The following is a 12,471-nucleotide window of genomic DNA, read 5'->3' as shown; positions in this document are numbered from 1 at the left end:
TGATCGGAACAGCCTGGCAAACTAGTAGTAATATTTAACATGGTGTATGTGGAACAACACAGATCAATTTGAAAGTTGGGTTAGCTGTTTGACTAGTAATAAAAGAATGATGTAATTGTCCTCATTAAATACTATCTATAAGGGAAAAGAAATATTTTTAAAATGTAAGTAGCTAACATTTGAGAGTAGCTTACTATGTCCCTACCACACTTCTAAGTAGTTAAATGTCTAACTCATCCAATCATCACAACAACCTTTTATGGTGGATATTATTATTTTATCCATATAGTATAGATAGAGAACATGGGACACAGAGGTTATATATTTTGCTCAAGTTCACATAGATTGTAAGCTCTGGAGGTGGGTTTGAATCCAGGCTGTGTAACTAGATCTCATGTTACTATGCTCTTTCATAGCCAAAAAGGATGTAAAAACATTGTATTGCCATATTCCAAAAGACAAATGTGGATGACTTTAATGGAATTAAAGTTTCTTTATGTGTAACTTACATATACAGTCTTTACATATTGTAAATCCACCTCTGCCAACTGGTGAATACAGGTGAGAACACAAAGGATCCACATGCTGTGAAATGTAGTTTTTAAATATGTTGTTAATAATATCTATCATTGAGTGCCTAATATGTACCCTCACATCTCAATTAGTCCTCACTATAAATCATCTATTATTTACTTGCTTTGTGCACATGTGAAAACTAAGAGACAGAGTAACTAACTCACACAGAGTAATGTGCTTTATAATTGGTGGCCAAGGAATTTAGCTCACTTCTATCTGATTCCAAAGCCACTGAGTATTAACCACAAACAATGTATTAGACACTGATTTGAGCAATTTGCATGAGTTGTTATATTCAACACTCAAAATCTACTTATGAATTAGTATAATAATTCCTTATTTAACAGATAAACTCTTGGCAACATTAAATGGAAGAAGAAAAATAAGTTTCAGAGAAACAATATAAATATATTAAGCTGCTAAAAAGTATAGACTTTATACTTAACTTTGTTAATTATGCTTTCTCTCCTTTTCTAATTGGGGATATTTCTGAATTTTTAAGTCATACTTAAAAAAACAACAACACTAATGTGCTTTCATTTCATTTCTTAAATTAAGGAAACACAATATGATTTGAATAGCAGGGCATATCTAACCTCCTCCTATGATTTCATGCTGAGTTCAACTTCCTAGCTTTTACTCAAAGGATAAAGTATTACCTTATTAAAATGTCCAAGAAATTTAATGACCAGCAGGTAATAGTGGAGGGTTATACTGAACCTGTTCAGATTCACACTCTTTTGTTTTTATTTTTCCTCTCAGCCTGAGCTGAATATTCCTCTATGGGCCTGTCCTGAGCAGATGTTCTTGCTGTGCCTTCAATTGGATTAGAAAATTAGACTAAGACTCTTGTATTCAATGGGGAGGTTGCAGAAAATATCACTTAGCTTTACACATCCTTTAACAAACAAGGCATTTAAATCATCATTCTGCTTTGTTTCCTGTGTAGATCTCTCAGTTCAGAACCCCACTGATGATATCAAATCTCCACCAAGAACTTTAACAGTGAATATTAAGAAAGGGTATAATTCCATTGTGCATATATGCAATGAGTCTGCCAATGGTGTTTAATCTAGCATCACAGGTTCACCTTGAGCATCTTTGAGGGATGAAACTAGGTTACTTTATACAGTAATGTAAATCTTCTCTTAGCCTTTTGTTTGCCTGTTTTTTGTAAACTCCAAATTTGATTAAGTGTAGAACTTTCGTAGAGGAAGGCAAACCATCCCATGAAGGGATAAGGAGACTCTAGAAGCCGTGAGATGGAGTTCCAAGGCTAAGAGAAGCACCTGAGTCTTGGATGACAGGACCCTTGCCCTGTTGTATTGATGATCTGTAGATGAGATGAGCATCTTCCCTAGGGTAGCAGTCCAGCAGCCCAGTAACCTTTCCTGGGGTGAACTGTCACCAGATATTCCCTTTGTAAAGCCATGTGCGCCTCACCATCAATTGTCAGAAAGGACTGGCTCAACCAGTCTCCCTCTTGGTGGACTTCATATGCCAATTATTCTATTCCCTTCAATTTATGCAAACAAGGCAGTTTGAGAGGTGCTTAAACCCTCTTGACCAAACATTGCATTTCTCTTCATCAGACTGAAAATAGTCTTAGAAATCTCCATATTTCACACTTAGCTGGATAAGTGTTTGTGACCCTCCTTAAAATGCAAACAGACTCCCAAGTGGAAAGCTTATGAAACCATCATTATTCATTCACACCTTGGTGTGAATTAGCTCATCAGATCCATTACCTAGCAACACTAGGATTGCTGGTGATTTATGTTCTGAGATGAAGGAGAACTTGGTATTGATGAATGGTAATGGCCTGAAGAATGGAAAGATGTTGAGAAGGGCATTGGATCCCTCAGAGAGCAAGGACAAAGAAAAAGGAGGATTTCACAACAGTGGGTAGGCAAAAGGGCTCTTAAGTCAGTCTTCCTGGATATGAATTTTAGTTTCACTACTTACCTTACAAAATCTCTGTCATTGCTGTTATCTTGGTCATTCACATTGCTATCTTATTATTATGAAAGTGACCCCTAAAATGAGGCAATTCAGTTCACACAGTTCCAGAAAGGGAAGTAAGCATTTTGAATGGAGACTTCTCAGATGAGGAGGCCCCGGAACAGTAGTGTCAGGGAAAAGTGGCCAGAGTTCGATTCAATGACTTCAGGCAAGAAAGCAACTCTCTGAATCCAAGTGCCTTCATCTGTAATTTGGAACTGGTGAAAACGATGACTATAAAGTTTTAATGTGACAATTTATGTGAAATATTTTTGGAAACTAAAAAGATTGTGTATGTGTGCTGATAAATAAAATCCGCCAGGCTCAACATGAAGGCACCCATGGTAAGCCCCAGGGCAAGTTTCTATGTTCTTATAAGTGCCTGACTGGACCAAAAGACCAAATTCAAATACAACCAGATCAATTATCACAAACCAACTTCCTCATTCTTAAGCAACCAACTGTCTCCCACCTTGTAAGACTTTCTTAAGCAAAATGGAAACTTAAGATCAGCCAATCAGATATTTCCTTACTTGCTTCCCCATTTGCCCTATGTAAGCTTCTCCTCTCCACCAGCTCAGGGGAGTTTCCTTCTATTTCTGTATGGGATACTGCCTGATTCATGAATCACTGAACAAAGCTGTGAGATCCTAAATTGCATGACAAGATTTTCTTTTAACAGTGCTTGTATATACTTTTATAGAAAAGAAGAATACTAATATAGAATCTGTTGATGTTTATTCATGTTATTGAGGCTTAATTGTTAATCAGACTTGAGTAAAATTGTGCAAACAGAAACAAATTCTGAGATATCCATGGAAGATTGTCTTCTAAGAGGAACTTATGCCAACAAAGATGCATTTCTCTGTTATGAATAATAAGTATCATTATTGGCATGAAATAAAATTAAAATCCTGGTTTTCAAATCTGGATATTTTTTATACAAATCTTTGGAAGTAGGGCTCAGGCAAAGATACATATAAAGTCCTCCAGTGATTGTGATACATGATACAAGTTGAAAATCACTGCTTTAGAAAATACTCAGAAAGATAAAGTCTTCTCTGAAGTATTAGTGTTTGGGTAAGACTGAGTAATCAGTCCTTTTGGAATTAAATGCTGCCCTAAGGAATTGTCTTGCCATAAGTGAATTAATATCTGGAAGACCCTGGCAAGGTCCTCCACTACTAGAAGCAGTCAAGTATATGGACAGAAATAAACAAAGTATGCTCTCTGAACAAAAATCAATATTTAAATTGGGAATTAATAAAAATAATTAAGAAATCACAAACATTTGGAAATTAAGGGATACACATTTGAATATCCCAAACATTAATAAAGAAATCAGAAGGGCAAACAAAAACATTTCAAACTGAATAATACTGAAATCACAATATATCAAGGCTCATTGTATGTAGTTAAAGTAGGCCTTAGAGGAAAAAAAAATTGGCTACAAATACTTACATAGAAAAGAAGGAAAGTTTATAATCAAAGATCTGAACTTTCACCATGAGAGGCTTAAAAAAGAAGAGAGGGGAGGGGGCAAGATGGCAGGATAGAGAGGTGTGAAATTTAGTTAGTCCTCTAAAGCAAAAAATAAACAACCAGGAACAACTAGTAAACAGTCTGGAGCAAATTTTTGGGAACAACCGTGACTGTCCACACATCATACACCATCCTGGAATGGGTGGAATAGCTGAGATTGCAGCATAAAAGCTGAAAGTAAAAACTGCAGGACATGGCAGGCTAAGTTGCAAGACCTTGCTGTGGGAGAAGGCAGCATTCCCAGAGTAAGCAAATATAGCTCAACCTAGCTCAAACTGGAGTTTTAATTAACAATTGTGGACTGCTGAATACAAGCTACAAACATAGACAAACCCCTAACAAGCAGCAAAGTACCCTGAGGTCACTCCCAGTGGAGAGGAGGTAGGGTTCACAGAAAAAAAAAAAAAAATACAGAGGCTTTAAGAGACAGCTGACCTTAGAGTGCCAGAAAATGTCTGTGTCCTGGGAAAGGGAGCCCAGAAGACCGGGTGTTATCTCTGGCTGATGGGGAAACTGGGGGCTGTGGACTGGCTCTGAAAAGGGGCTTTCTTTCTGAGTGGCTCAGTGGAGAAAGCCTCAGCCATTTTCAGTTTGCATTGTTCTGACCCAGACAGGGGTGGAGTTAACAGAGTCAGAGAGACAAAGGAGTAATTCAAGCACAGAAGATAACTCCCTAGGAGGTGTATCTTCCCTATAAGGAGGGAGGTGGGGCTCCAGCTCTAGTGCCTGCCCTCTCTTCAGAACTCAGACCCCAGGGTCTGTCTGTTAAAACAGAAGCAATTTAAGCTGAGAATTAAAGGGACCACACCTCTTTACACCAGTGGGGAATGACAGAGTGACAGGTGCCACCTGCTGAGCAGGTTAGTAAAAGTACAGCAGCTAGAGGCCTCACAGGAAAGTATGTCAATCTTCTAAGACACACCCTCAGGGAAACCTGACACTGAATATATACCCATTCTGAGACCTGAGCCTGTTCTGGTCTAGAAAATCTGATTGGAGTAATCAAGGAAACTACATGCCTAGGCAACAGAAAACAACAAATCACACTAGGAAAAACAAAGATATGGGCCAGTCAAAGGAACAAACTTACACTTCAACTAAGATACAGGAATTGAAACAACTAATGCTAAATCAAATCAACAAGTTTAGTGAATATATGGCAAAAGAGATGAAGGGTAAAAAGAAAACACTGAGTGAACATAAGGAAGAAATAAAAAGTTTGAAAAAACAACTGTCAGAATCTATGGAAATGCAGGGAAAAACACAAGAGATGAAAAACAAAAGGGAGACATATAACAGCAGATTTCAAGATGCAGAAAAAGCATTCGGGAACTGGAGAACAAGACACCTGAAATCCTACACACACAAGAACAGATAGGGAAAAGAATGGAAAAATATGAGCAATGTCTCAGGGAATTGAATGACAACATGAAGCATATGAATGAATGTGTCATATAGATCCCAGAAGGAGAAGAGAAGGGAAAAGTGGCAGAAGCAATAATGGAGGAAATAATCACTGATAATTTCCCATCTCTTATGAAAGACATAAAATTACAGATCCATGAAGAGCAGTGTACCCCAAACAGAATAGCTCTGAATAGACCTATGCCAAGACACTTAATAATCATTTATCAAACACCAAGGACAAAGAGAGAATCCTGAAAGCCACAAGAGAAAAGCAGTCCATCACATACAAGGGAAACTTGATAAGACTATGTGCAGATTTCTCAGCAGAACCCATGGAGGTAAGAAGGCAGTGGTTTGATATATTTAAGATACTGAAAAAGAAAAATTGCCAACCTAGAATCTGATATCTGGCAAAACTGTCCTTCAAATATGAGGGAGAGTTTAATATATTCTCTGACAAACAGACAGTTTGTGAACAAGATACTGCTCTATAGGAAATACTAAAGGGAGCACTACAAACAGATAGGAAAAGACAGGAGTAAGAGGTTTGGAACACAATTTTGGGAGATGGTAGCAAAATAATGTAAGTACACTGAACAAAGATGACTGTGAGTATGGTTGAAAGAGGAACATTAGGGGCATGTGGGACACCAGAAGGAATGAGAGAAAATAAAGAGGGGGCTGTTTAACTTAAAACCTAAAGTGCTCAACAATTGTGATAAAATGTACAAATATGTTTTTACATGAGGGATAACAAATGAATGTCAACCTTGCAAGGTATTAAAAATGGGGGGGGGGTACTGGGAAAAAATACAATTAATGCAAACTAGAGACTATAGTTAAGAGAAACATTGTATTATGCTTCATTTAATGTAACAAAGGCAATATACCAAAACTAAATGCCTGTAAGATGGAGATATAAGGGAGGGGTATGGGATTCTTGGCATTGGTGATGTTGTCCAACTTTTTATTGTACTTTATTTTACTTTTATCTTTTCTTTTGCTGCCTTTTAGCTATCATTTTTTTTCTTTCTTTTTCTTTTATCTCTCTACCTTCTTTGACTCTTCCTCTTCCTTTGTGGAAGAAATGGAAATGTCCTTACATAGATAGTGGTGGTGGTGCTGAATAAATAACTACATGATTATACAGGGAACCATCAATTGTTTATTTAGAATGGAATGTATAGTGTGTGAACAAAATCATCTTAAAATAAAACAGGTTGATAGAGAAACCTTGAGGGCATTATATTGAGTGAAATAAGTCAGACACAAAAGGACACATACTGTATGGTCTCACTGATATGAACCAATTATAATATGTACATTCATAGACATAAAATATAGTGTACCAGGATAAAGAATGAGGCTAAAGAATGGGGAACGGTTGCTTATTATGAGCAGAATGTTGAACTAGTTTGAACTTAAGTGTTTGGAAATGGACAGAGGTGATGGTAGCAAGTTATTGTGAGAATAACTAACAATGCTGAATGGTGTGTGAATGTGATGGAAAGGGGAAGCTTAGAGTCATGTATGTCACCAGAAGGAAAGTTGGAGGTTAAAATTCAGGAATATATAAAACAGTGAATTTTGTGGTGGGCAATGTCTGTGATTAACTGTACAAATATCAGAAATCTTTCATGAACTAGAACAAATGTATGACATTATAACTAGAAGTTAATAATAGAGGGGTATATAGAGAAAAATATACCTATTGCAAACTGTGTACTACAGTTAGTAGTATTTTAGCATTCTTTCATCAACCAGTAACAAATGTACTATACAAATACTATGAGTCAATAATGGAGGGGGGTTGTTAGAGGTATGGGAGGATTTGAGGGTTTTTTAATTTTTATTTCTTTTATGTAGTAATGAAAATATTCTAAAAATTGAAAAAAAATTGTCATTATGAATGCACAACTATATAATGGTACTGTGAACAATCGTACACTTTGGATGGTTGTATGGTATATGAATTATCTCAATAAAATTGAATTAAAAAAAAAGAAGAGAGAACTAAACCAAAATAACGATAATGACAGAAATAATAAAGAAAAGAACATTAATCATTTAATAAACAAGAAAGCTAAATTTGGTTCTTTGAAAAGATTAATAAAATTGATATCTTTTGTAGGAAACCCTAGAAATAGACTCTAAAATGGAGATACGAATGAAGGAGTGTTATTAAGTAAGCTCAAGAACCATGAGTGTAAGAAAGTGAGGGAAGGATAATTCTGCAAAGGAAACAATAAAAACCTTAATGCAGTGGTAACAGAAGACCAAATTGTGCTGGGTGCTCTGAAGCTGGAATGGCAACTTAGAGTTGATCTAAATTGAGACAAGAATTCAGGCCTCCCTTTGACCAAGGGTATTTACTGAAAAGGGAAACACTTGTGAGCTGCCAGCAGCTGGCACTCCCAGAATGAATATATCAGAGATCCACTATAATTAATAAACTTCTAGCAAGGTTGATCAAAGAAAAAAGAGAAAAGACACACCTGGGTAAAATAAGGAATGGATGAAGGGAGATTACTACAAATCTACTACAGGCCGTAAAAGACTAAAGGGATTATTATGAAAAACTTTATGTTGACAAAGTCAATGAAATGGACACATTTCTATTAAAAAAACTGACACAAGAAGAAATAGAAAAACTGAGTACCTTATATCTCTTAAAATAAATTGAATTCATAAACAACTCCCCAGTGCAAATTCCATCCCCAGATGGCCATATTGAAGCTACAGAAATGAAGGCAGTACAATATTGGTTTAAAGATAGACAAATGAATCAGGAAGTTGAATAGATGATCCAGAAATAGACCCACATTTATACGGACAATTAATTTTTGCTATAGGCACTAAAGAAATTTAATGGAGGAAAGAAATGTCTTTTGAACAAATATTTCTGGAACCCTGAATAACCCTATGAGAAAAAAGAAAAGAATATTAACCCCTATCTCACACCATACAGAACTTATTTGAGATGGGTTACAGACCTAAATATAAGAGCTAAAATTATAAAGCTTATAGAAGAAAATGTATGAGAATACCTTTGCCACTTTGGGGAAGGCAACAACACCAAATTATTGTCTAAAAATAAAAGAACAAAGACAAATTGTACCTCATCAAAATTATAAACAAGTACAATTACTGCTTATGAATTCTATCACTAAGAAAATGAATGGGCAAGACTGGGAGAAAATATGTGAAATGTATATACATTTCTGATAAAGGACTTGTATCCAGAATTTAATCAAAAATCATATAGCTCTGTAATAAAATTACAAAGAACCAAATAAAGAACCCAGTAGAAAAAAATTGTAAGAAACTTGAACAGATAATTTACAAAGATATTTATAAAACTAGCTACCAGGCCCATCAAAATAGATCATTATCATTACTCATCAGGGAAATGCAAAATACAATTATAATGAGATATCATTTTAACCCCACGACAATGGATAAAATTAACTACACAAATGCTGAATGTTGGCAAGGTTGTGCAACGCCTGGAAATCTCATGCTTTGCTGGTGAGTTTATAAAATGGTACACTCTTATAAATTTAAGCATACTTCCTTCCATGACCCTAAAATTTTTCTTTTCTAGGTATTTATCCAAGAGAAATGAAAACAAAGGTTCATTAAAAATACTTCTACAAAGATGTTCTATTTTTATGGGCATGTGTGTTACTCAAGTGAATACATTTATTAAAGCTTATCACACTGTCCACTTAAGACCTGTGCATTAAACAGTATGTAAGTTATAATTAGAAATAATGAATAAACGTTTGAATATATGCTATGGAAAGTTCTTAAAAATATAGAGAAATAAGTAAAGAAATTTCTTTCTATTAAGTCATAATCAACTGGAAGGTTGGTGTTCAACTAAATATAATATGATGACGGACGTGATGTTATACCAAAGGGAAATAAACTGTTCAATTTCACAGATAAGAAATAGGTTCTATGTCTGATTCTAGCACAAATAAACTGATACTGACCTTTTGGAGCATCGTGTTGGGAAAGACTGATTTTGTATTTGGACTCAGTAGAAAAGCACACCATGATCAAATTATAATGTTTGCCAAGGTTCAGAGTGTAGGAGGTGGTAGCACAAACAGCACATGTTGGTAGTTTAGTGAAGGGACTGATTATGCCTAGAGGAGTTGGGCAGGCTATGGAGTGGAAGTAGCATTTTAGAAATTGTCATTAGAAGTAACATTAGCAATTCCATATGTAGAAGAGAGGTTAAGAGAGTACAGGATGAGGACAACAAGAGCAACAACAAGGCAGAATGATCTAAAAGCTTGGGGTATGTTTAGAGGGCAGAGAGTTATCCCTGGATAACTGCAGTCAGAAGGAATTGTGAGAAATAAGGCTGAAAAATGATTTGGAACTAAGTTTTAACACCCTAAATTTTATTATAATAAGTTTGATTTTATCCAGAAGGCTATAAGAAATGAGAAAATGGTTTTGAGATGAGGAGAGAGGGTACCGTATTTATATTTAGAATAGTATTTGCTACCATTTTTTGAGTAAGAACTAAATCCCAGACACTGTTTTCAAAAGTTAATCAACAGTTAATTGCAGTAACTCTCACATTTAACTTATTAGGTAGTTATTATCCTACACTTTAAACACATGTGAAAGTTGATGTGTAGAAAAGTTAAATGAAACTGGTTCTACATCACACACATATTAAGCCAGGAGGTTGGGAACCCTAATATTCTGATTCCAGAGTCATTGTTTTTAAACATCATTTAATTGATCCAACAATCAATGTGGAAAATAGATGGAAGAAGGTATACTGAAGGGTGGGGAATGTAATATAAGGCACAGAAAATAATCTAGGCAGGATAAAGTGGTGAGAATGATAAGTGTGTGTGGAGATAGTGAGGAAGGCATTTCTTTAGAGGTAGGACAGAAAGCATTTAGTGGTTTGAAATGTAAGAGTGAGATTCTGGGTAAGAAACTCTAGTTTGTGCAGAGCAATCATTCTTCCAAGAATAATTTTAAGAGATGAATAAAATAATCACAAACAGCAATGACAATAGTATAAACATCTGCTTGAAGGTATTGAATAGGGGGCTATGGAAATTAGGATTCGTGGACCCAAGAATCCAGGGAGAAGAGAAATACATTGGTAATATTCTAAGCTGTTTTGCCTAACAAGGCATTTTCTGATTCATAAGCAAAGTGGACAGAAACTTGGTGAAGTTACTCAGAAAGAGGCTTCAAAGAGGCAGAGAAAGGAAGCCAAGATTTTTCATTCTCGGAGGGTTGGGCAAGCACAAATCTTGAGTTAAGAACTACTAAAAACCTAGGACTTGAGAGACCAAAATTCCAGAGTAAGGGAACACAGAGAAGTCAGCCTAAAAGTAAACAAAGAGAGCGAGAGAAAAGGGCCATAGAGCAAGTGGAACAATAGGAAGCAAACAGAAAGACAACAGAAATAAACACAAGTATTACAGCAATTATTACAATAAATGTAAGTGGAATAATGACCCAAATAAAATGACTGTTAGAATGGATTGGGGAAAAATATATACACACATACTTCCCATAAGAGAAAAATCTTAAATATTAGGCCACAGAAAGGTTGAACATAGTAGATGGAAAAAAAAAATATATGAAATGTAAATATTAATTTAAGGAAGTAATGTAACTATTATAACATCTAGAATAGACAAAAAAGAATAGAAAAATACATATTTTAGTGGGTGACTTTAACAGCTCTCTCAGTAAATGATAGAACAAACACAGCTTTAAAAAATCATTAAGGATTTCAAAGATTTAAAGAGCAAAATTAACATGATTTACCAAGTTTATAAAAAAGAATACTAGGACCAACAATTGTAGAGCAATACTCTTTTTAAGAGCACAAGGAACATTTAGCAAAACTGACCATATGCTATACCATAAAGCAATTCTCAAAAAGTTTTAATGGATTGGAATCATACGGAATAAATTTTTTGCCCAAAGTAGAATTAGGATAAGAGTTAATCATGAAAAGGTAACTAAAAATAAATAAATGCTTGGAAATTAAGCAATGTACTTCAAAACCTCTGTAAGTCAAAGAACTTTCGATGGAAACTAAAATCAAGAAAGCCCTAAAAAATTGTGGGATATATACTCACGTATTGAAATAGCTCAATTTCATAAAGATGTCAATTCTCCCCAAGCAAGTCTATTGGTTTAATGTTTTCCTAATCAAAATCCCAGGAGAATTTTTTTTTAGAAATAGATTAGTAGATTTAAAAACTTATATGAAATGCAAAGGGCCAAGGATACCTGTGGCAGTCTTGAAGAAAACAATAAAACTGAAAAATTTAGATTACTATATGTCAAGACTTAAAATAACCATAGTAATTAAGATAAGGTGATTCTGGAACAGGAATAGAGAAATAGAAAACAACAATATCAATCCAGAATATGAACAACACATATTGACTCAGCATCAATAAGTCACACCATCACAGTGGAAAAGTGATCTTTTCAATACACTGAGTTTGGTCAATTGAAGTATCCTTGGTGGTAAGGGGGAAGGAATCTGAACTTATTTCACAATATTAAAAAAAAAAAAAAATCACTTTCAGGTGGATTATACATCTAAATGTGAAAGGTAAAGCAAAAAGAATTTCTAGAACATGACATGGAAAATATCTTCACGAATGAAGAAAAGGCAAAGATATTTTCACAGGACATAAAAGGCACTAATATACTGAAAAAAGTAAATCTTACTATACCAAAATAACATGTTTTCGTAAAAGATACTATTACAACAGCGAAAAACCAAGTCACAATGTGGGTAATGCTTTTTGTTTGTTTGTTTTGTTTTGTTTTAATTTTTGAACAGTTTTATTACTTCAAAAAAATAAAAATAAGAATAAAAATACAAATAAAGAAGAACAGCCAAAACATCCCATCCTGCCATCCCCCTTATTATTC

Source organism: Choloepus didactylus, chromosome 10 (genome assembly GCF_015220235.1).
Source record: "Choloepus didactylus isolate mChoDid1 chromosome 10, mChoDid1.pri, whole genome shotgun sequence".
NCBI lineage: Eukaryota > Metazoa > Chordata > Mammalia > Pilosa > Megalonychidae > Choloepus > Choloepus didactylus.
Note: the sequence above shows the minus strand (reverse complement) of the source record.